Raw genomic sequence first — 22,975 nt, 5'->3', positions numbered from 1 at the left:
TGTTTTAAATGATCCTCATATGTCTTGGAGTAGATAATGACATCATCCAAGTATAGCAATACAGTCTCAAAGTTCTTATGGCCTAAACAATGCTCCATCAACCGCTGGAACGTCCCTGGAGCATTACACAGTCCGAAAGGCATGTAATTAAATTCAAACAGGCCCATAGGTGTAGTGAAAGCGGTCTTTTCCCGGTCTTCTCGGGCCATAGGTACCTGCCAGTATCCACTGGTCAAGTCTAGGGTTGAGAAGTAGGCTGATGACCCCAGGGCAGTCAAAGACTCTTCAATGCGTGGCAACGGATAAGCGTCTTTGTGGGTGATTTGATTGATTTTTCTATAGTCCACGCAGAACCTAATGCTGCCATATTTTTTACGAACAAGAATAAGGGGCGCAGCCCAGGGACTATGACTGTCCCGGATTATATTAGAGTCCTTCATTTCCTGTATCATCTCTTTTACGGACTGATAGGTAGTAGGTGGTATGGGTCTGTATCTCTCCTTGATAGGAGGATGAGAGCCAGTGGGTATGGTGTGTTTGATTACACTGACCTCTCCGTAATCTGTGGAGTGCTTGCTAAAGGCCATGTGGTGCTCTTTCACCAGATTCAGGATTCCCTCTACTTGGTCCGTCGGGGTAGATTCGTTCCCCACATGAAGTTCTTCCCACCAGGATACTGAAGAGGCGCTGGCAGGGGCGCTGCTGCTCTGTGCTGTTTGGAACATCTCCGTGGCAGGCAGACGGATAACATCCTGGAAGGATACCTGGAAAAGCTGAGCAATCAGTCAGTGCTTAGAGAGAGTAACAGGGTGATCACCGAAATTAATCACACGGACAGGCACTTTACCTTGAGATACAGTCACCAGGCTCTTGGCTGCTCGTACGAAGGGATGATTCTAAATTTGGATGGGCTCCACTAGGGCTTGATAGTCTTGGCCCTGGATACCTAGCACGGTACGGCACCACAGGATGATCTGGGAATTCGGTGGCAGGATTACCGGCCGGTTATCCCGGATCCGGGCAGTACAGATTTCTCTTTTCCCATTTGCAAATTTTTGCTGAGCACATAGCACACTGATAGTCTTCTGAATTACTCTTTTAGAAGCAGGTGAAGCTGAAGGTATGGATTGGTTCAATGCCTCAAGCACCTCGGAGTAACAATTTTTAAAGACATTAGTCCCTAAGATCACGGGGTGTCCCCCTTTATCTCCGGCTTGCACCACAATCACACCTTGCTGTGGTAAGGTGGCTTCTCTTACCTGAAGGATAGGTTCCCAGTACCCATGGACTTTCACCGGCTTGCCGTTGCTCGCAATGATATCCAGCCAGGATTCCGGTGGCTGGGTGAGGACACTTGAATCCCAGAATTTGTCAAAGGTGGGTCGTTTAATGGTGGTGACCTGAGACCCCGTATCCAGCAGGGCTTCAAGAGGTATCCCGTTGATGCATATGTTAATTTTTGGACGAGATCCTACGTATCTGGGCATCCAACTTGGATCCTTTGGACCTACTATTCTACCTCCCGAGGGGCGGTCCTTGGCCTCGGGGGTGGCCCGTTTAACTGCCAACACGTTGATTCAGTATGTCCATATTTTTTACAATAGTGGCAGACAGGCTGCTTACGATTCTTAGACCGGTAACTCGGTCGTCCATCAGGTTCTTTGTAGTATACCTCTTTATATGCAGGCGGGAGGAGTCTTTGAGGTAGGGGACTTTCGTCTTCCAATAACAATGGTCTTTCCCATTCCTCTATTTTCCTGCACACCTTTTCTAGGATTTTAGTGAGATGGTTAACTTGTTCCATTAACGCCGCCACCACCACATCGGTTACTGGAGCATGGGTGGCTTGATTGGCTCCGGACGGTCTCACATTATTAGTTTTCGACTGGCAGGCCTGAGGTTCAAGGGAGGCCGCCGGCCCTGAGAGCGGGTTTTGACCCTGGATACTGATGGCCAGCTCTTTAAAGTCCAAAAACGCACAATTGGGGGGTTGGGCCAACAGCATCCTCAGCTGGCCCTTTAAGTGCTCAGTGTTTACACCCACAATTAACTGCTCTCTCAGAGTTCGGTCCTGGTCCTCAGCCTCCCGGGGGTCCACCTGGACCACAGCCCTCAGGGTCTCTTGCAGGCACAAAGCGAAATCGCTGTTGCTTCCTGCTGAAAAATCGCATCTTAATTTCTGACACCGTCCTGGCCTCAAACGTGGTGCCGAGGCGATCAAAGATCTGTTCCAGGCTACTCTTTTCGGAACTGGGCCATGACATGACCTCCCTGCGGGCGGCCCCTTATAACTGTGTTAAGAGGATCTCCATTTGTTGCTCAGCGGAGATGGGATAGAGCCGGAATAAGGCCAGGATCTGGTCTCTAAATTCTTTCAATTTGTGGGTTTCCCCGGAGTATCGCGGGATTCAGGGGGCCCCAAAATAATATGGCATGGTCAGCGGCATCAGGCTGGATGCTGCCGCAGCGGCTGGCGCCCTGTTGTCAGTTGCATGCACTACAGAAGGTTCATCGGGGGCCACCTGCCCCGCTTCTTCAGGTGCGGACATGGCGTGGTCTCTGGAGGCAAGTTCTGGAAACAGACCCACGCTGGGCTTTGCTCGCTTAAGCGTTGCTATGGGTGACCACGGAGTGGGTATGGCCCTTTAAGGAGCGATGGAGCAGGCCAAATCTGAATCGGATGTACTTTCTCCCGGATTAAGTCCCTTGTTACTAACGAGGGGCCTCCCCCAGTCCCCCAGCAAGGATCGGAATCTTCCCGGTACTTGTATACAAAGGGGCCGATGAATACCAAAGTTTTTACTCACTCCGGTGATGCGCAGTCCAAGTCTCGCGAGGTACGTGGTTACGTCGTGCGGAGGTCCCACGCGCAGCGTCAAGAGATGGGCTTGGCTTCTCAGAGCTTCCAGATTCGTGGTAGGCGGTATCTTTTTCCTTTTGCAGGCTGGGCGGTACCTTCACTTCTTTTTCGCACCAAACAGACACAACGAGGTGCACCGATAATCCAGTCAGCTTAGGCAGCCATCTTTAAGCATAAGGCTGTCAATTCACTGACAGCAAGTGATGACTTAGGAAGCGGCAAACAGTCCACAAAAATACAGTTTTCACACCGCGATTTTTCACAGTTCTCTGGCCCAACAATTTTCAAATAAACAGATAGGGGATTTATCATTTTATAGGCAATAATGGCACACAGTTCAAATTCCACTATGGCGTAGGAATATTCCGTAATCCTGTTCGTGACGCCAAAATATGCAGTACGCAGCCCTGCAGGGTGAGCGAATGTGAGGTCACAGGGGTAGTTAACAAAACGAGGGTTGCTCTTGGTACTCACAGTTTTTATATACCCTGGGCAGGCTTACAGCAGTGATGGAGAGGCTGGCACATGGATCCTCTGGGGCACTCTCTGTGTATAGGGACCAGGCCTGGTGGTAGGTGAGGTGCCCTGGGTGTTGCAGATTTAATGTGCCGGTGCCCTTTAAGTTCGTGATGCCAGTGCCGGTAACTGTGGCACACCGATTGTTTGTAGTAATAATTGAGGAACACACGTAGCAGTGAACCAAAACTTCCTTTTACTGAACAGTTCAACTATTTACAGTCTTTAGTCAGTTCCACATATAAAAGGTTGTGACAGGCAGGCTTTATATCAAATGGCAGGCAATGTTCTTGCAAGATACTCAGAGGGAATCACACTTACAGATCAGGCTGCACTTTTCCTCAGGATCCTGTCTGTCTTTCTCCAAGGCCCGTATGCCCTATTGCTGGCTTTATTCTTTGGTAGGGAAAAACTTCCTCTGGTATGTCTCCTTGCTGTAAATATATCCTTCTGCCCTTCAGCTCTCTGTTTGGCTGGAATAAACTTGGCTCTGCACTGTACTTTTATAGGAACTAGTTTCTCAGGAGGTAGACTCTTCTCCTGGTGCAACTTCTGAGCTTCTTTTGCTCAGGAACCTCAGGCAGGCTAGACTGTACTAACTAACCTCCTGGAATATACTGCACTCCCTCTTTCCTGTCTGGGCCTAACTATATATATTAGGGGGTGCCCTAGCTCCCTCTACAGCTTGGGAGGAGAAACTACACCCCTAAAAGGCCTGGTACACAGGAATTAACATGGCATTACAATACAATACAAAACACCATTCTCCCACAGGAGGTGGGAGCAACATAACCCTTAGTAGTGCCCACCTTTACGTAGTGGGACACTACACGCGCTGGTAGACACGCTGCTGGTGGCATTCCCACCTGACAGCGGGGGCACAGTGGAAGCACAAGGGGAAGGCAGAGGACGAGGGAGGTCACCAACGCAGCTGGGGCACCGCCAGCACCTCAGAAGGCAGGGTTAGCATGGCCGAAATGTGGAAAAGCTTTGTCAGCACGCCACAACAACCAGCACCACCAGCTGATATGGAACATCTTAGCAGGAGGCAGCATTTCACCATGGTGGAGCAGTATGTGTGCACATGCCTACACTCACTGAATGACGGGTCTGCCCCTTCAACTTCTGGGTCTCCAAATTGGGCACATGGCCTGAGCTTGCCCTTTACGCCTTGGAGGTGCTGGCCTGCCCTGCAGCCAGTGTATTATCTGAACGTGTATTTAGCACGGCAGGGGGCGTCATCACAGACAAGCGTAGCCGTCTGTCCACAGCCAATGTGGACAAGCTCACGTTCATTAAAATGAACCAGGCATGGATCCCTCAGGACTTGTCCGTACCTTGTGCAGAATAGACATGTATACCGGCACTAACCAGCCATTGTTATACTCCACCGCCGCTTCCACCTTCTCCGCTACGTCCACCGCCTCCTCAAACTCCTACTCCATATGGAACTCCACCTCATAAATGAATATTTATTTATTTTTTGTACATGTTTTATTTTATATCATTTCACTTATTTGTCACTAACATTTTCTGGTGAAATTAACCAATTTTTGGGTGTATAGTACTACTGCTATACCTAGTAGACAGGTTAAACAATAAAAAAAAATTGTCAGTTACATTTTCTGGTGAAATCCAGCAATTTTTTGGTGTGATGTACCACTGCTATACCTATTAGACCAGTAAAAAAAAAAAAAACATTTGTCAGTTACATTTCATGGTCAAATTCACCAATTTTTGAGTGTAATATACCCCTCCTCTACCTAGTTGACAATAATTTTTATTTTACATTTTCAGGTGACAATAAACAATTGTTTTCTGTCATAGACCCCTGCTCTACCAAGTAGAAATGTTTATTAATTTCTGTAATTTTTCTGTTACATTCTTGGGTTGACATTATACAATTTTAGACGTGAATAAACCCTGCTCTGCATAGGTGACAGGGAATAAAATTTCTGAAATGCTTCTTTAATAGATGTGCGCCACCTCCTTTGATTCAATGCTTAAACTTAAACAATTTGTACCACATTTAAGCTTCAATACTTTGTCCCACATTTCCGCTATACTCTCTTGGCCAACATTTGCGCCTCAATAGCTTTTCCCACAATTCCACTTGACTCTTTTGCCCCACATTTGGGCTTCTGTAATTTGCCCCACATTTGCGCCTCAATAGCTTTTCCCACCTATCTTCTCGATCCCAATTTTTTAAAATAAATTTATCTCCCTTAAATTTGGTCTCTTTTTTTCACGCTCCATCTCCGGCCTGGAACCCCGATTCCCCGCCACCCGTAATCACCATGGTAGGCACATAAAAGAACATTGAAAGTTGATAGAGCAGATATCAAATTGGATCGTGAACATCACTGGGACGTGCGACATGGTGGGGCAGTAAGTATACACACGCCTACACGAACTGACAGGGGTCAGCCCCTGCAACTTCTGGGTCTCTAAATTGGGCACATAACCTGAGCTTGCCCTTTACGCCTTAGAGGTGCTGGCCTGCCCTGCAGCCGGTGTATTGTCTAAACGTGTGTTTAGCACTACTGGAGGGGGTTATCACAGGTTATTTTTCCCAACGTTTTGAGGTGCACCCCAATTTAAAAAAATTTAAATACATTTTAAACCAAAAAGCAGTGTAGGCTACCTCCTCCTCCACCGCCACTTCCACCTACACCGCCACATCCACCGCCTCCTCAACCTCCTACTCCATATGGACCTGGTCTTCCTAGATCCAGATTATTATTTTTTATTTTTAAGTATTTTATGTTAAGTCATTTCCTTATCCTCATTTGTTTGCAGAGCACTTGCCAAGCTCTTAACCATATTTAGACGACATTTGCAGCCCTCTAGCCCTTTCCATGACATTTTTACAGACATTTTAGTGCTCAAAAGTTCGGGTCCCCATTCACTTTAATAGGGTTCGGGGTCAAGTTCGGGTCAAGGTCGGGTCCCGAACTCAAACTTTTTTCCGAAGTTCGGCCGAACCCGTCGAACCCGAACATCCAAGTGTCCGCTCAACTCTACCGGAAAGCAAACCGCAACATGATGTAGTTTGCTTTCCGTCCTAGGATGCAGAGTAAGGTGGATCCGGCATGACCCCCAATGCAAGTCAATGGGGACGGATCAGTTTTCTCTGATACAATTTGCCACAATAGAGAACGGATCCATCCTCCATTGACTTTCAATGGAGTTCATGAAGGATCTGTCCTGACAATGTTAAAGATAATACAACCGGATTCGTTCATAATGGATGCAGATGGTTGTATTATCAGTAGCGGAAGCGTTTTTGCTGAACCCTGCCAGATCCAGTAAAAACGCTAGTGTAAAAGTAGCCTAAGCGAATCGACTTTGAATGTACCATTCGAAGTCGATTTGCTCATCCCTAGTGGCAACCCTAAATCAGTCCCATGGAAATAACATCACTCACTTCCTCCACTCCTCTTCAACATAAAGTCCCATGTTAATAGCATTACTCCCTTCCTACACCCCCTCCAACATACAATCCCATGTACATAACATCCCTCCCTTAAGCTCTAACATACATTCCCTGGCAAATAACAGTGAATCCATGTCATGGAGGTTCCCACGACAGGTGGCAGGAGATCAGTGAGACTAGCAACACGTGGTTTGATCTGACAGGTTTTCCTTGTGGATCAATAGGCGTCTGTGTTGTTGCTGGTAATGGCCACACCCCTTGCCTAAGGTGTTGCTAATGTGGTCATTTAATCTTCCTTATTTATTGTTGCTTTTCCCACAATGCTGTGCGGTTTATAGCTTCAGTCTCAGTTGTGGATTGCTGGTGTGTGGATCTCAGCCGAGTTCCTGGTGCTTCCATAGCCCCTTTGAAGTTAAAGGGGGATTCCCCTCACAATGATCACTGTTAAACCTGTTAATGATTTGACAGTGATCATTTTTGTAAATATATTTAATTAAATAATTCCCACCCTTCTTAAGAATATTCATCCCCTCCTACATCATTGTTGTCATTTCGTCTCCCGTAGTTACGGCCACCGCTCTTCTCCCGAATCCCGTGGCCGCGCTTGCGCAGAAGACACCTTATTTTCTCCCAGACGGGCCGCGCGCTGTCCTGAACGCGCAGGCCGCCGCGCAAGCGCCATGCAGCAGGTAAGTATTAAAAAACGGTAAATGGGACAACCCCTTTAAATCTTTCCTTTCCCTTTTGTATTTTGTTTGGGTTTTGTGTGTTGCATTTCCCTATTGTTTGTATTAGGCCTGAGGTAGACTCCTGTTCGTCCTTCCTTTTGGAGGAACAGGTAGTCTCATCCCTGCCATTAGTACCAGGGTCCTATAGGGCTAGATAGGACTCTAGGTATTTCTGTGTATGAACACACCTATCTCTGGGGTCTGTTCATACTGGTAGTCAGTCAGGATTTTGGTTACGGTTTTAATAGTAGGTGTCCACCTTCCTTCCCAAGTTCCCTAGGTTTTATTCCCTGTTCCCCCCTTCCCTCTTATGCTCAGTGTGGTGTTTCCCTCCCACACCGAAGCGTAACAATCCATCCATTCGCTTACTTCTCCTCATGTCACAGACATCATTATAGGTTCTCTATCACTAGTTCTAACCTACACTGCTGAGCCCTGTCCTCTCCTGCACTGATCATATCACGGTGACATCATCGCAGGTCTTTCTCCACCACTGAGCTCTACCTCTAGCACAGATCACATGACTATGATGTCATCACAGGTCCTTCAGCTCCTGCAGTGTGTCCTGGTCCATAATCACTGCTGTTGGCCCCCCGTCTGAGCTCAGGGTATGTGGGAATTACCAGCATAATTTTTTACTGGCACCAGCCTCTTCGTGGAAATACCAGGCAAGGCGGTGCTTTATTGGCCAGGTGGCAACCCTAGGTGTGAACAAGGGCTAATACACACCTCAGATTCTGCAGAACATCATTATAGTGACAATAGAACTACAAGTCTCATCATGAACAGGTTGTTATTGGAAATTGCATGGGTAATATAGTTGAAAACTACAACTTCCAGCATGTCCAGGCTGTTATTATGGGACACAAGATGACATTACAGGGAGAGGGTATAAGAGGAGAGAACTAAAAACCCCAGCATTACTAGACTGTTATTATACGTAATTAGTGGATATTATAAGAGAGAACTACAAATTCCAGCATGTCCAGACTGTTACTGTAGGACATCACTTAATATTACATAGAAAGGGATACAGTAGAACAGAACAACAACTCCTAGTTTTTCTAAGATGTAATGGGCTATCCCAGGACACCACTAACCATTCCTTCAAGCACAGCACAGAAGATCTTCCCCAGGTAGTTTACCACATTTTCCTCTCCACTGCTGAGCTCCATCTCTCGACACTGGTCACATGATGATGATGATATCATCATAGGTCCATCACCGGCAAAGCTGCTGAGCTCTGTATTTCTGCCCTGATCACATGATGACATCACCGGTCCCTCTTCACAGCTAGCTTCCTGGGTATAAATAGAGGATGAGGCCTTTGCTGCATGGCCGGACCGCCTTCCTCCACGGCCTCCAGAGTAGCTGTGTAGCCTTCCTCCATTGGAGCCATTTTCTTTCACTGACTGTTGAAACGGGCCTACTGCCAGCGTCTGGGGTATGCCTTGCCCCTTAGGAGGTTTCTACGAAATATGTCCCTCTTATACAGCAAGTAATCATGATACCAGTTGCAGTTAAGCAACAAGGACATGTAGTCCCCTTTGTAGATGGTATTGGTGGAACCCAGGGTAGGAATGCCAGAGTGGTGTAGAGTGGCCTACAGTGTCTATGTGGCTGTTATAGGCACGTGTCACGGTGCTCCTACCTGGATATCCGTGGATCCCAGACGTGGTGTAGTCTGAAGCAGCAAAAGATAGATGGTGTAGCAGCACTAGGGGTATACCGTCCTCAATGTGGTGGTGCATGCAGTGTTGATTGACAGTCTGTAGCGTCCCTCCAAGTATGCATCCAAAGATAGTAAAACCGCAGCACTCTCTTGTCTCTTTAATCTCTTTATTCCATCAAATTCATGCGACGTTTCGACCTGGGCGGTGTTTTTCAAGCAACTGATAATACATCACTATCAGACTTAAATACCCTCCTTCTAGGAGGAGCTAACACATATGTCACAAAGCCGTGTCAAAAAAACAACAATAATATAACATGGGGCCGGCATATATACCAGACATAGTAATACATCCTGGATATTTCTTACAAATGCAAGCCAAGTAATCATGCCAAAATTTATAAACATATATATAATAATTAATAATCCTCACTTACTTTGGTGACCCTTGTGGACTGCTGGTGGGGGTAAAAAAACGGGATGAGTATAGTTTGGTAATCGGCATGTCCGTTCCTTGCATCTGCGCAGGCGTGCAGATGCATACAGAGGCTGGGCACGCGCCAAAAAACTTAGAGATGTGGCGTCTCCTAGTATCTAGTGCGCCTGCGCGTCAAAACGGGTCTCCTAGAGTCCAGTGCGCCTGCGCTTGTCAGAGCGGGGCTCGCGTCTGCGCAGAGGACAGTCAGCAGTGCGCAGGCTTGGACTCATGCCGGCACACTAATAGGCCGCTGTATAATGTCCCACTGCGCAGGCGTCAATAGCGGAGCTCGCGCATGCGCAACAATGAGATGTCAGCCGGCATAATACCATCACATTGGATGCGTACTCCCCTAAGCGATATCTAGTGGGACGTACTAATTGCATCTCATGCGGGCATTAGGTCAGGGGTATCTGGGGGGGGGGGGGCAAAATTAAATATTAAAGCATATGTGGGGCAATATTTAATAGTAATTATTACAGCCTATATACACCCTGTACAGAATTATTAGGCAAATGAGTATTTTGACCACATCATCCTCTTTATGCATGTTGTCTTACTCCAAGCTGTATAGGCTCGAAAGCCTACTACCAATTAAGCATATTAGGTGATGTGCATCTCTGTAATGAGAAGGGGTGTGGTCTAATGACATCAACACCCTATATCAGGTGTACATAATTATTAGGCAACTTCCTTTCCTTTGGCAAAATGGGTCAAAAGAAGGACTTGACAGGCTCAGAAAAGTTAAAAATAGTCAGATATCTTGCAGAGGGATGCAGCACTCTTAAAATTGCAAAGCTTCTGAAGCGTGATCATCGAACAATCAAGCGTTTCATTCAAAATAGTCAACAGGGTCGCAAGAAGCGTGTGGAAAAACCAAGGCGCAAAATAACTGCCCATGAACTGAGAAAAGTCAAGCGTGCAGCTGCCAAGATGCCACTTGCCACCAGTTTGGCCATATTTCAGAGCTGCAACATCACTGGAGTGCCCAAAAGCGCAAGGTGTGCAATACTCAGAGACATGGCCAAGGTAAGAAAGGCTGAAAGACGACCACCACTGAACAAGACACACAAGCTGAAACGTCAAGACTGGGCCAAGAAATATCTCAAGACTTTTCTAAGGTTTTATGGACTGATGAAATGAGAGTGAGTCTTGATGGGCCAGATAGATGGGCCCGTGGCTGGATTGGTAAAGGGCAGAGAGCTCCAGTCCGACTCAGACGCCAGCAAGGTGGAGGTGGAGTACTGGTTTGGGCTGGTATCATCAAAGATGAGCTTGTGGGGCCTTTTCGGATTGAGGATGGAGTCAAGCTCAACTCCCAGTCCTACTGCCAGTTTCTGGAAGACACCTTCTTCAAGCAGTGGTACAGGAAGAAGTCTGCATCCTTCAAGAAAAACATGATTTTCATGCAGGACAATGCTCCATCACACGCGTCCAAGTACTCCACAGCGTGGCTGGCAAGAAAGGGTATAAAAGAAGAAAATCTAATGACATGGCCTCCTTGTTCACCTGATCTGAACCCCATTGAGAACCTGTGGTCCATCATCAAATGTGAGATTTACAAGGAGGTAAAACAGTACACCTCTCTGAACAGTGTCTGGGAGGCTGTGGTTGCTGCTGCACGCAATGTTGATGGTGAACAGATCAAAACACTGACAGAATCCATGGATGGCAGGCTTTTGAGTGTCCTTGCAAAGAAAGGTGGCTATATTGGTCACTGATTTGTTTTTGTTTTGTTTTTGAATGTCAGAAATGTATATTTGTGAATGTTGAGATGTTATATTGGTTTCACTGGTAAAAATAAATTATTGAAATGGGTATATATTAGTTTTTTGTTAAGTTGCCTAATAATTATGCACAGTAATAGTCACCTGCACACACAGATATCCCCCTAAAATAGCTAAAACTAAAAACAAACTAAAAACTACTTCCAAAAATATTCAGCTTTGATATTAATGAGTTTTTTGGGTTCATTGAGAACATGGTTGTTGTTCAATAATAAAATTAATCCTCAAAAATACAACTTGCCTAATAATTCTGCACTCCCTGTACGTTTATTTAGATAAGTGTCAGCAAAGTGTATTATGTATCTTTTATTTATATCATACGTCCCTCTCTGGTATCAAGACCAGTGGGAGGAGAAAACTCCAATGTGGGCAATAAAATAGTGTATCAATGCAGTAGGGGGTGGGCAAAGGAAATAAAGCATATAGAGCTCGGACAGTGGTAGGACCACACAAGGGTATGCGGCCACCACACAGTGCTGACACATTCTACGCTTAGGGTCACATCGTCAGAGGGTCCAACCGGATAAACGGGAGGAAATCCCTTCTCACATTCGTGCCCGCCATTGCGTTTGGTAAACGTCGGCCCATACTTCAGTAGGGTGACTGTTTTCCATGTACATCCATCCTTAGTGGAGGTACTGGTGTCCCATCTCTAGACCCCCCATTACCTCCAGGGGTTGCCAATCATACCAGCCCTAGTACCCTCTATTGCAATGAAAACACGTGCTGCTCAAAATACAGATGCAAATAATACAGATGGGGAGGGAAGTATGTTTGCTGTCACCTAAATAGAAAACGAAGCTGTGTTAGATGGAAAATGTTCCAAACCTCAGTTAGAGCCAAAGATAACCCCAAACTCAGTGCCGCTCATGTGATGTATATCTATTAATGTGAACAAGATATATCTACCAACGTCCAACTGGTTGTGTAAGAAGGAAGGGTCTCTGCCACTGTATCCTAGCCCACCAGACGTCCACTCGGGGTCCAATCTGTTAAAAAAGACATAAATTAGTCTCTGAAATCATAACCAACGGTTAGGTACAATACTTAAATGACATTGTGTAATATTCGATACAAAGAGCACAATAATCCTTCTGGATTTAGAAGAGGGAGCCAATCCTGAAGTCCCTATTTAAACCATTCGGTTCGAGCGTTTGGAGTTCAAAAATCCATTTTAATTCTAATCTCTTGAGTTTCTTTTCCCTATCTCCTCCCCTTCTCTGTGGAGGTATACGTCTATGATACGAAAGCGTAGTTGCGACACGTTATGTTTGAATTTTAGAAAATGTTCTGGTACTGGTGGTTCAATTTTTTGTGGTTCTTCATTCTTTTTCCCAGCGAGCAATTTGCGTATCGAGTAACGGTGTTGGTTCAGTCTATTCCTCATTTCCTGTGTCGTTTCGCCCACATAGAGGAGCCCACATGGGCACTGCAGAGTGTATATAACGTAATCCGACCTGCAGGTGTAAAACCCTCTGATCGGGAATCTTTTGCCAGTTGTGGGATGCGCGAAACTGTCCCCCTTAAGCATACTGTTACAATTGCAACAGCTTAAGCACGGATAGCAGCCTTTCTTGTTTATCACAGGTCCTTCATAGCTTCTAGTGTCAGCCCTTATTAACCTGTCCCCTAGATTCCGGGATCTCCTATAGGATAAGAGTGGTGCTGATTGAAATTCGGCTATATCCGGGAATGTCTCTTTGAGTATATGCCAATTGGACTTGAGGACTTGAACAATTCGTCTGCTTTGGGTGGTATGCGTAGAGACGAATGGTATCCTCTTTTTCTTATCGGGTGCTCGTTTAGGGCCCAGTAGCTCCCTCCTTTGGTATTTTTGTACCCTTTCTTTATGTCTGTTGACCAGGCTCCTGGGGTATCCCCTTTCGTGGAACTTATGGCACATTTCATCAAGACGATGTTGTAAAGTATCGTCATCAGTGACAATACGTTTAACCCTTAGCAGTTGGCTGTATGGTAAAGACTCCTTCATAAAGTTAGGATGATCGCTCTGAAATAAAAGCATAAAAGTGGTTCCGGGACCAGGAAGATTATCTAAAAGGCGATATCTATGGGTCCTATCAAAATGAAAGACCACAGAGAAGAAGACCACAACAGAAACGAGGTAAAGCACCCAAGCAGAGGAACAGGGATTTTCGTAACACGGAATCAGAAACATCAGGAGAAACCAGTGGAGAAGGAAATTTTTTAGGAACAAGGAGGACACAGGAAAGAAGAGACCAACCAGGAGAGGGGGAAGAAAACACCATAGGAAACGAAAAAGAGAGCGCAAGGATTACACGTTCCAGGAAACCACCAGTGGACCTAAGAGCACATCCGAGCCACCAGGAGAAATAGAACCACCAGACATGGAGATGGAAATGGAAAAGAAAGAATTAGTGGTAAATATTTCATCCATTGTTTTAACCCCTACTGAACTCTCTATTTTAGAAAAGGGTCTTTCCTTCTGTCCAACCACAGACACTGACTGGTTCGACTGTGAGATAGACTTACAAAATTTTTTCAGACGTATCAAACTACGGGTGTTCTTTGATAATAGGGATAGCACTGACCCTGTGATAGCAGACCCCACCAGAACCCCTAACATGATTAGGCTAAAAGATACGGGCCTCTACCTACACAGTGAGTTTCAACCGCCTGTATGTAACCACGCAATAGATACATACATAGACTTGGTCAGGAAAGGAATAGAGCACATCAAACATCAGAATACACCAAGGGAGGCCAGTAATAATATGACACAGTAGGAGCACAAAATCCTACGCGGTCTCTGTACAAGGAAGGACATAACAATTAAAAAATATGATAAAGGTGGAGCGACGGTAATTATGGACACTATGAAGTATAAGGCAGAAATTTTTCGCCAACTAAGTGATACTGAAGTTTACCGCAAGGTTGACTCAGATCCTAAATTCGCCATAATGAGAAGGTTTAAACTACTAGTTGATGATGCCTATGCCACTAACCTGATCGACAAAAAACTACATGAATACCTACTGACTGAACAGCCAGTTACGCCCATACTGTATACCCTGCCCAAAATCCATAAAAACCTTCTAGATCCCCCAGGCCGACCCATAGTGTCTGGGATAGGGTCAGTTTTTTCCTCACCAGCAACCTTCCTTGATAAATATTTAAGGGATTATGCCACATCTGCTTCATCATATGTTCAGGACACAACAAACTTTCTACAGAAACTACAACAGCTGGACTATAACGAGGGAGACTACCTCGCCTCATTCGATGTGGTGAGCTTATATACAAGCATTGACCACATTAAAGGGCTAGAAGCCATTGAATGGGCCATGACCAGGGACGAATTGGAGAACGAAAAATCACATTTCATTCTAACACTGTTAGAAATAGTCCTGACATGTAATTATTTTTTATTTGAAGATACCTACTACATCCAGAAGCGCGGGACCGCTATGGGGTCCAATGTGGCCCCGACATACAGTCGCAAGAAAAAGTATGTGAACCCTTTGGAATGATATGAATTTCTGCACAAATGGATCATAAAATGTGATCTGATATTCATCTAAGTCACAACAATAGACAATCACAGTCTGCTTAAACAAATAAGACACAAAGAATTAAATGTTACTATGTTTTTATTGAACACACCATGTAAACATTCACAGTGCAGGTGGAAAAAATATGTGAACCCCTAGACTAATGACATCTCCAAGAGCTAATTGGAGTGAGGTGTCAGCCAACTGGAGTCCAATCAATGAGATAAGATTGGAGGTGTTGGTTACAGCTGCTCTGCCCTATAAAAAAACATACACCAGTTCTGGGTTTGCTTTCCACAAGAAGCATTGCCTGATGTGAATGATGCCTCGCACAAAAGAGCTCTCAGAAGTCCTACGATTAAGAATTGTTGACGTGCATAAAGCTGGAAAGGGTTATAAAAGTATCTCTAAAAGCTTTGCTGTTCATCAGTCCACGGTAAGACAAATTGTCTATAAATGGAGAAATTTCAGCACTGCTGCTACTCTCCCAAGGACTGGCTGTCCTGTAAAGATGACTGCAAGAGCACAGCGCAGACTGCTCAATGAGGTGAAGAAGAATCCTAGAGTGTCAGCTAAAGACTTACAAAAGTCTCTGGCCTATGCTAACATCCCTGTTAGCGAATATACGATACGTAAAACACCAAACAAGAATGGATTTCATGGGAGGATACCACAGAGGAAGCCACTGCTGTCCAAAAAAAGCATTGCTGCACGTTTACAGTTTGTGCAAGAGCACCTGGATGTTCCACAGCAGTACTGGCAAAATATTCTGTGGACAGATGAAACCAAAGTTGAGTTGTTTGGAAGAAGCGCACAACACTATGTGTGGAGAAAAAGAGGCACAGCACACCAACATCAAAACCTCATCCCAACTGTGAAGTATGGTGGTGGGGGCATCATGGTTTGGGGCTGCTTTGCTGCGTCAGGGCCTGGACGGATTGCTATCATCGAAGGAAAAATGAATTCCGAAGTTTATCAACACATTTTGTAGGAGAACTTAAAAGGCCATCTGTCCACCAGCTGAAGCTCAACAGAAGATGGGTGTTGCAACAGGACAACGACCCAAAGCATAGAAGTAAATCAACAACAGAATGGCTTAAACAGAAGAAAATACACCTTCTGGAGTGGCCCAGTCAGAGTCCTGAGCTCAACCAGATTGAGATGCTGTGGCATGACCTCAAGAAAGCGATTCACACCAGACATCCCAAGAATATTGCTGAACTGAAACAGTTCTGTAAAGAGGAATGGTCAAGAATTACTCCTGACTGTTGTGCACGTCTGATCTGCAACTACAGGAAACGTTTGGTTGAAGTTATTGCTGCCAAATGAGGTTCAACCAGTTATTAAATCCAAGGGTTCACATACTTTTTCCACCTGCACTGTGAATGTTTACATTGTGTGTTCAATAAAAACATGGTAACATTTAATTCTTTGTGTGTTATTAGTTTAAGCAGACTGTGATTGTCTATTGTTGTGACTTAGATGAAGATCAGATCACATTTTATGACCAATTTGTGCAGAAATCCATATAATTCCAAAGGGTTCACATACTTTTTCTTGCAACTGTATGCTAATATTTTCATGAGCAGATTCGAGGAAGAGATTATATACCCATCCAGCCACTACACAAACGTGGTAGGCTGGATGAGGTATATAGATGACATTTTTTTCCCTTTGGAAGGGCACAATGGGGGGACTGATGGACTTCTTGAGGTATATCAACTCCATCCATGCAGAATTACAGTTCACACTGGTATCCTCACAGACAGAGCTGCAGTTCTTGGATACGACGGTTTACAGTGCTGGGAACCAGTTAAGAACTGACCTGTTCATCAAACCCACAGACAGAAATAACATGCTTTTATCTCAGAGCGATCATCCTAACTTTATGAAGGAGTCTTTACCATACAGCCAACTGCTAAGGGTTAAACGTATTGTCACTGATGACGATACTTTACAACATCGTCTTGATGAAATGTGCCATAAGTTCTACGAAAAGGGATACCCCAGGAGCCTGGTCAACAGACATAAAGAAAGGGTACAAAAATACCAAAGGAGGGAGCTACTGGGCCCTAAACGAGCACCCGATAAGAAAAAGAGGATACCATTCGTCTCTACGCATACCACCCAAAGCAGACGAATTGTTCAAGTCCTCAAGTCCAATTGGCATATACTCAAAGAGACATTCCCGGATATAGCCGAATTTCAATCAGCACCACTCTTATCCTATAGGAGATCCCGGAATCTAGGGGACAGGTTAATAAGGGCTGACACTAGAAGCTATGAAGGACCTGTGATAAACAAGAAAGGCTGCTATCCGTGCTTAAGCTGTTGCAATTGTAACAGTATGCTTAAGGGGGACAGTTTCGCGCATCCCACAACTGGCAAAAGATTCCCGATCAGAGGGTTTTACACCTGCAGGTCGGATTACGTTATATACACTCTGCAGTGCCCATGTGGGCTCCTCTATGTGGGCGAAACGACACAAGAAATGAGGAATAGACTGAACCAACACCGTTACTCGATACGCAAATTGCTCGCTGGGAAAAAGAATGAAGAACCACAAAAAATTGAACCACCAGTACCAGAACATTTTCTAAAATTCAAACATAACGTGTTGCAACTACGCTTTCGTATCATAGACGTATACCTCCACAGAGAAGGGGAGGAGATAGGGAAAAGAAACTCAAGAGATTAGAATTAAAATGGATTTTTGAACTCCAAACGCTCGAACCGAATGGTTTAAATAGGGACTTCAGGATTGGCTCCCTCTTCTAAATCCAGAAGGATTATTGTGCTCTTTGTATCGAATATTACACAATGTCATTTAGGTATTGTACCTAACAGTTGGTTATGATTTCAGAGACTAATTTATGTCTTTTTTAACAGATTGGACCCCGAGTGGACGTCTGGTGGGCTAGGATACAGTGGCAGAGACCCTTCCTTCTTACACAACCAGTTGGACGTTGGTAGATATATCTTGTTCACATTAATAGATATACATCACATGAGCGGCACTGAGTTTGGGGTTATCTTTGGCTCTAATTGAGGTTTCAAACTTTTTCCATCTAACACAGCTTCGTTTTCTATTTAGGTGACAGCAAACATACTTCCCTCCCCATATGTATTATTTGCATCTGTATTTTGAGCAGCACGTGTTTTCATTGCAATATAGAGGGTACTAGGGCTCGTATGAATGGCAACCCCCGGAGGTAATGGAGGGCCTAGAGATGGGACACCACTAAGGATGGATGTACATGGAAAACAGTCACCCTACTGAAGTATGGGCCGACGTTTACCAAACGCAATGGCGGGCACGAATGTGAGAAGGGATTTCCGCCCGTTTATCCGGTTGGACCCTCTGACGATGTGACCCTAAGCGTAGAATGTGTCAGCACTGTGTGGTGGCCGCATACCCCTGTGTGGTCCTACCACTGTCCGAGCTCTATATGCTTTATTTCCTTTGCCCACCCCCTACTGCATTGATACACTATTTTATTGCCCACATTGGAGTTTTCTCCTCCCACTGGTCTTGATACCAGAGAGGGACGTATGATATAAATAAAAGATACATAATACACTTTGCTGACACTTATCTAAATAAACGTATATAGGCTGTAATAATTACTATTAAATATTGCCCCACATATGCTTTAATATTTAATTTTGCCCCCCCCCCAGATACCCCTGACCTAATGCCCGCATGAGATGCAATTAGTACGTCCCACCAGTGGCGTCTCTAGCTTTCAAATTTTGGGGGGGCACACTGGGGGCCAAGACAAAAGTAGGGGGGGCAGCTATAACAACGATACATTTACACAAGTACGCTTAGAAATGCTGCAATACTTTACCCAATACCTAAAACCGCAACAGGGAAGAAAAGTCCAGCTGTCTGTGGATGACACTTTTATAGAGAGGGGGATCTGTGGATGACACTGCTATGGGGGGGATCTGTGGATGCCACATACCGTATATAGCATCTTATGCTATATGTGTCATCCACAGATCCACCCCATGACAGTGTCATCCCCATTTCCCCCTCCATAACAGTGTCATCCACAGATCCCCCTCCCTATAACAGTGTCATCCACAGATCTCCCTCCCTATAACAGTGTCATCCACAGATCTCCCTCCCTATAACAGTGTCATCCACAGATCTCCCTCCCCGCCTCTCACAGGAGTGTACATATATAAAATAAACATATTTCACATGAACACTTACAGTTACTTGGCTCGGCCCTTGGGGATCTCGGACGCCACTTCAACACTTGGCCGGGGGCTCGGCGGAGCTGATGTTGTGTTTTATCCTAATGAGAAAGATTTCATAATAAGGATTTGGAGAAGGGGCAGAGGGATAGCAGAGCAGGGAGAGGCTGGTGCTGATACTAGGGGGTCATACCATGGGGGAGTAATAAAACCCACCATAATGCCTCCCAGTAGAAATAATTCTCCTTATAATGTGCAAAACATACCCCCTTATGCCCCCAGTTGAGCTAATTTCCGCCATAATGTGCCAGTATAAAATACCCCTATATAGTGCACCAGTAAATGCCTCCATAGTGCTCCTCTCCCCCCTTCCTGCTAGTGCCCCCCATAATGTACCAGTATAAAATGTCCCATATATCGTGCCCCAGTAGATGCCCTCAGTGTCCCCCATAATTTGCAAGTATAAAATACCCCTTCTTAGTGCCCCCCGTAGATGACTCCATAGTACTCCTCTCTCCCCTTCTCCATAGTACCCACCATAATGTGTCCCAGTATAAAATGCTACTGTACAGAGCCCCCCATATAAAACACCCCTTCTTTGTGGCCTCAGTAGATGCCCCTATAGTGCCCACCAATAATGTGCCAGTAATAAGTGCCCTCAATAACGTGCCAGTAACAAGAGCCCCCCAATGTGCCAGTAATAAGCCCCCATCACGTGCCAGTAACAAGAGCCCCCATCACGTGCCAGTAATAAGCCCCCCATCACGTGCCAGTAATAAGCCCCCATCACGTGCCAGTAATGAGCCCCCCATCACGTGCCAGTAATAAGCCCCCCATCACGTGCCAGTAATAAGCCCCCCATCACGTGCCAGTAATAAGCCCCCCATCACGTGCCAGTATTAAGCCCCCCCATGTTCCAGTATTAAGTCCCTCCATCATCATGTGCGAGTATTAAGTCCCCCATCATCATGTGCCAGTATTAAGTCCCCCCATAATCATGTGCCAGTATTAAGTCCTCCATAATCATGTGCCAGTATTAAGTCTCCCCCCATCATCATGTGCCAGTATTAAGTCCCCTATCATGTGCCAGTATTAAGTCCCCCCATCATGTGCCAGTATTAAGTCCCCCCCATCATGTGCCAGTATTAAGTCCCCCCATCATGTGCCAGTATTAAGTCCCCCCCATCATCATGTGCCAGTATTAAGTCCCCCCATCATCATGTGCCAGTATTAAGTCCCCCCATCATCATGTGCCAGTATTAAGTCCCTCCCATCATCATGTGCCAGTATTAAGTCCCCCCATCATCATGTGCCAGTATTAAGTCCCCCCCATCATCATGTGCCAGTATTAAGTCCCCCATCATCATGTGCCAGTATTAAGTCCCCCCCATCATCATGTGCCAGTATTAAGTCCCCCCCATCATCATGTGCCAGTATTAAGTCCCCCCATCATCATGTGCCAGTATAAAGTCCCCCCCATCATCATGTGCCAGTATAAAGTCCCCCCCACAATGTGCCAGTAACACTATTGTAAAAAAAAAACAAAAAAAAACACTTATACTTACCTAAGTGTCAGCGATGCGATGCAGCCTCTTCCTGTGTCCCACGCTGTAATGTAAGGCTCAGGCGGCACGATGACGTCATTGCGCCGGCCACTGATAGGCTGCCGGCCTAGTGCCAGCAGCCAGGGGCGTACATAAAAATCACTGGGCCCCATAGCAGGAATCTAAATTGGGCCCCCATTCCCCTTTTATAGCCCCTCCCTTTGTTCCATGAACTATTCTTGCTGCTGCGTTTTATAATTTATGTCATCAGGGCCGGAATGGGATTACAAAACAGCCCTGGCACACAAAAGAGGTATAATAGATGCAGATGTATATTATATACAGCAGTGTACAGTTATGTGAGGTACGCGGTATAATATATGCAGTGTGTACAGGTATATAGTATATTCCCTAGTGTTCTGATATGTGAGGTATGAGGTATAATAGATGCACTATGTACTATATAATACAGATATATAGTATATACAGCAGTGTACTGATATGTGAGGTACGGGGTATAATATATGCAGTGTATACAGTATATACAGTAGTGTAATATGTGAGGTACGAGGTATAATAGATGCAGTGTGTACAGGTATATAGTATATACAGCAGTGTACTGATATGTGAGGTACGGGGTATAATATATGCAGTGTATACAGTATATACAGTAGTGTAATATGTGAGGTACGAGGTATAATAGATGCAGATGTATATTATATACAGCAGTGTACAGTTATGTGAGGTACGCGGTATAATATATGCAGTGTGTACAGGTATATAGTATATTCCCTAGTGTTCTGATATGTGAGGTACAGGGTATAATAGATGCAGTGTGTACAGGTATATAGTATATACAGCAGTGTACTGATATGTGAGGTACGAGGTATAATAGATACAGTGTGTACAGATATATAGTATATACAGCAGTGTACTGATATGTGAGGTACGAGGTATAATAGATACAGTGTGTACAGGTATATAGTATATACAGCAGTGTACTGATATGTGAGGTACGAGGTATAATAGATACAGTGTGTACAGATATATAGTATATACAGCAGTGTACTGATATGTGAGGTACGAGGTATAATAGATGCAGTGTGTACAGATATATAGTATATACAGCAGTGTACTGATATATGAGGTACGAGGTATAACATATGCAGTGTATACAGTATATACAGTAGTGTAATATGTGAGGTACGAGGTATAATAGATGCAGTGTGTACAGATATATAGTAAATACAGCAGTGTATTGACACCTCGTACCTCAGATATCAGTACACTGCTGTATATACTATATATCTGTACACACTGCATCTATTATACCTCGTACCTCACATATCAGTACACTGCTGTATATACTATATACCTGTACACACTGCATCTATTATACCTCGTACCTCACATATCAGTACACTGCTGTATATACTATATATCTGTACACACTACATCTATTATACCTCATACCTCACATATCAGTACACTGCTGCATATACTATATATCTGTACACCTCATCTATTATACCTCATATATCAGTACACTGCTGTATATACTATATATCTGTACACACTGCATCTATTATACCTCGTACCTCACATATCAGTACACTGCTGTATATACTATATACCTGTACACACTGCATCTATTATACCTCGTACCTCACATATCAGTACACTGCTGTATATACTATATATCTGTACACACTGCATCTATTATACCTCATCTATCAGTACACTGCTGTATATACTATATATCTGTACACTCTGCATGTATTATACCTCGTACCTCACATATATAGTATATACAGAAGTGTACTGATATCTGTACACATTGCATCTATTATACCTTGTACCTCACATATCAGTGCACTGCGGTATATACTATATATCTGTACATATTGCATGTATAATACTGTGTAATTTATGCAGTGTGTGTGCATGTATGTGTGTGTGTATATATATATATATATATATATATATATACAGAGCAGTGTATTGATGTGACACATAGAAGGTATAATACTGTAGATGCAGTGTTTATAGAAATATGTGGTCAGTTATGCATTATAGTCACTGTGAGGTACATGAGGTAGTGGTAACTGTCTGAAGTATTATACATGAGTGAGCAATGAGTAAAAACAGGGCATGGAGGGGGGGTAAATGATGAAAAGTGGAGGACCTCCTCTTACCACTCCATTCCAGTCTGTATGGA

The sequence above is a fragment of the Bufo bufo genome, chromosome 9 (assembly GCF_905171765.1).
Source record: "Bufo bufo chromosome 9, aBufBuf1.1, whole genome shotgun sequence".
NCBI classification, from domain to species: domain Eukaryota; kingdom Metazoa; phylum Chordata; class Amphibia; order Anura; family Bufonidae; genus Bufo; species Bufo bufo.
This window is presented reverse-complemented; position numbering follows the sequence as displayed.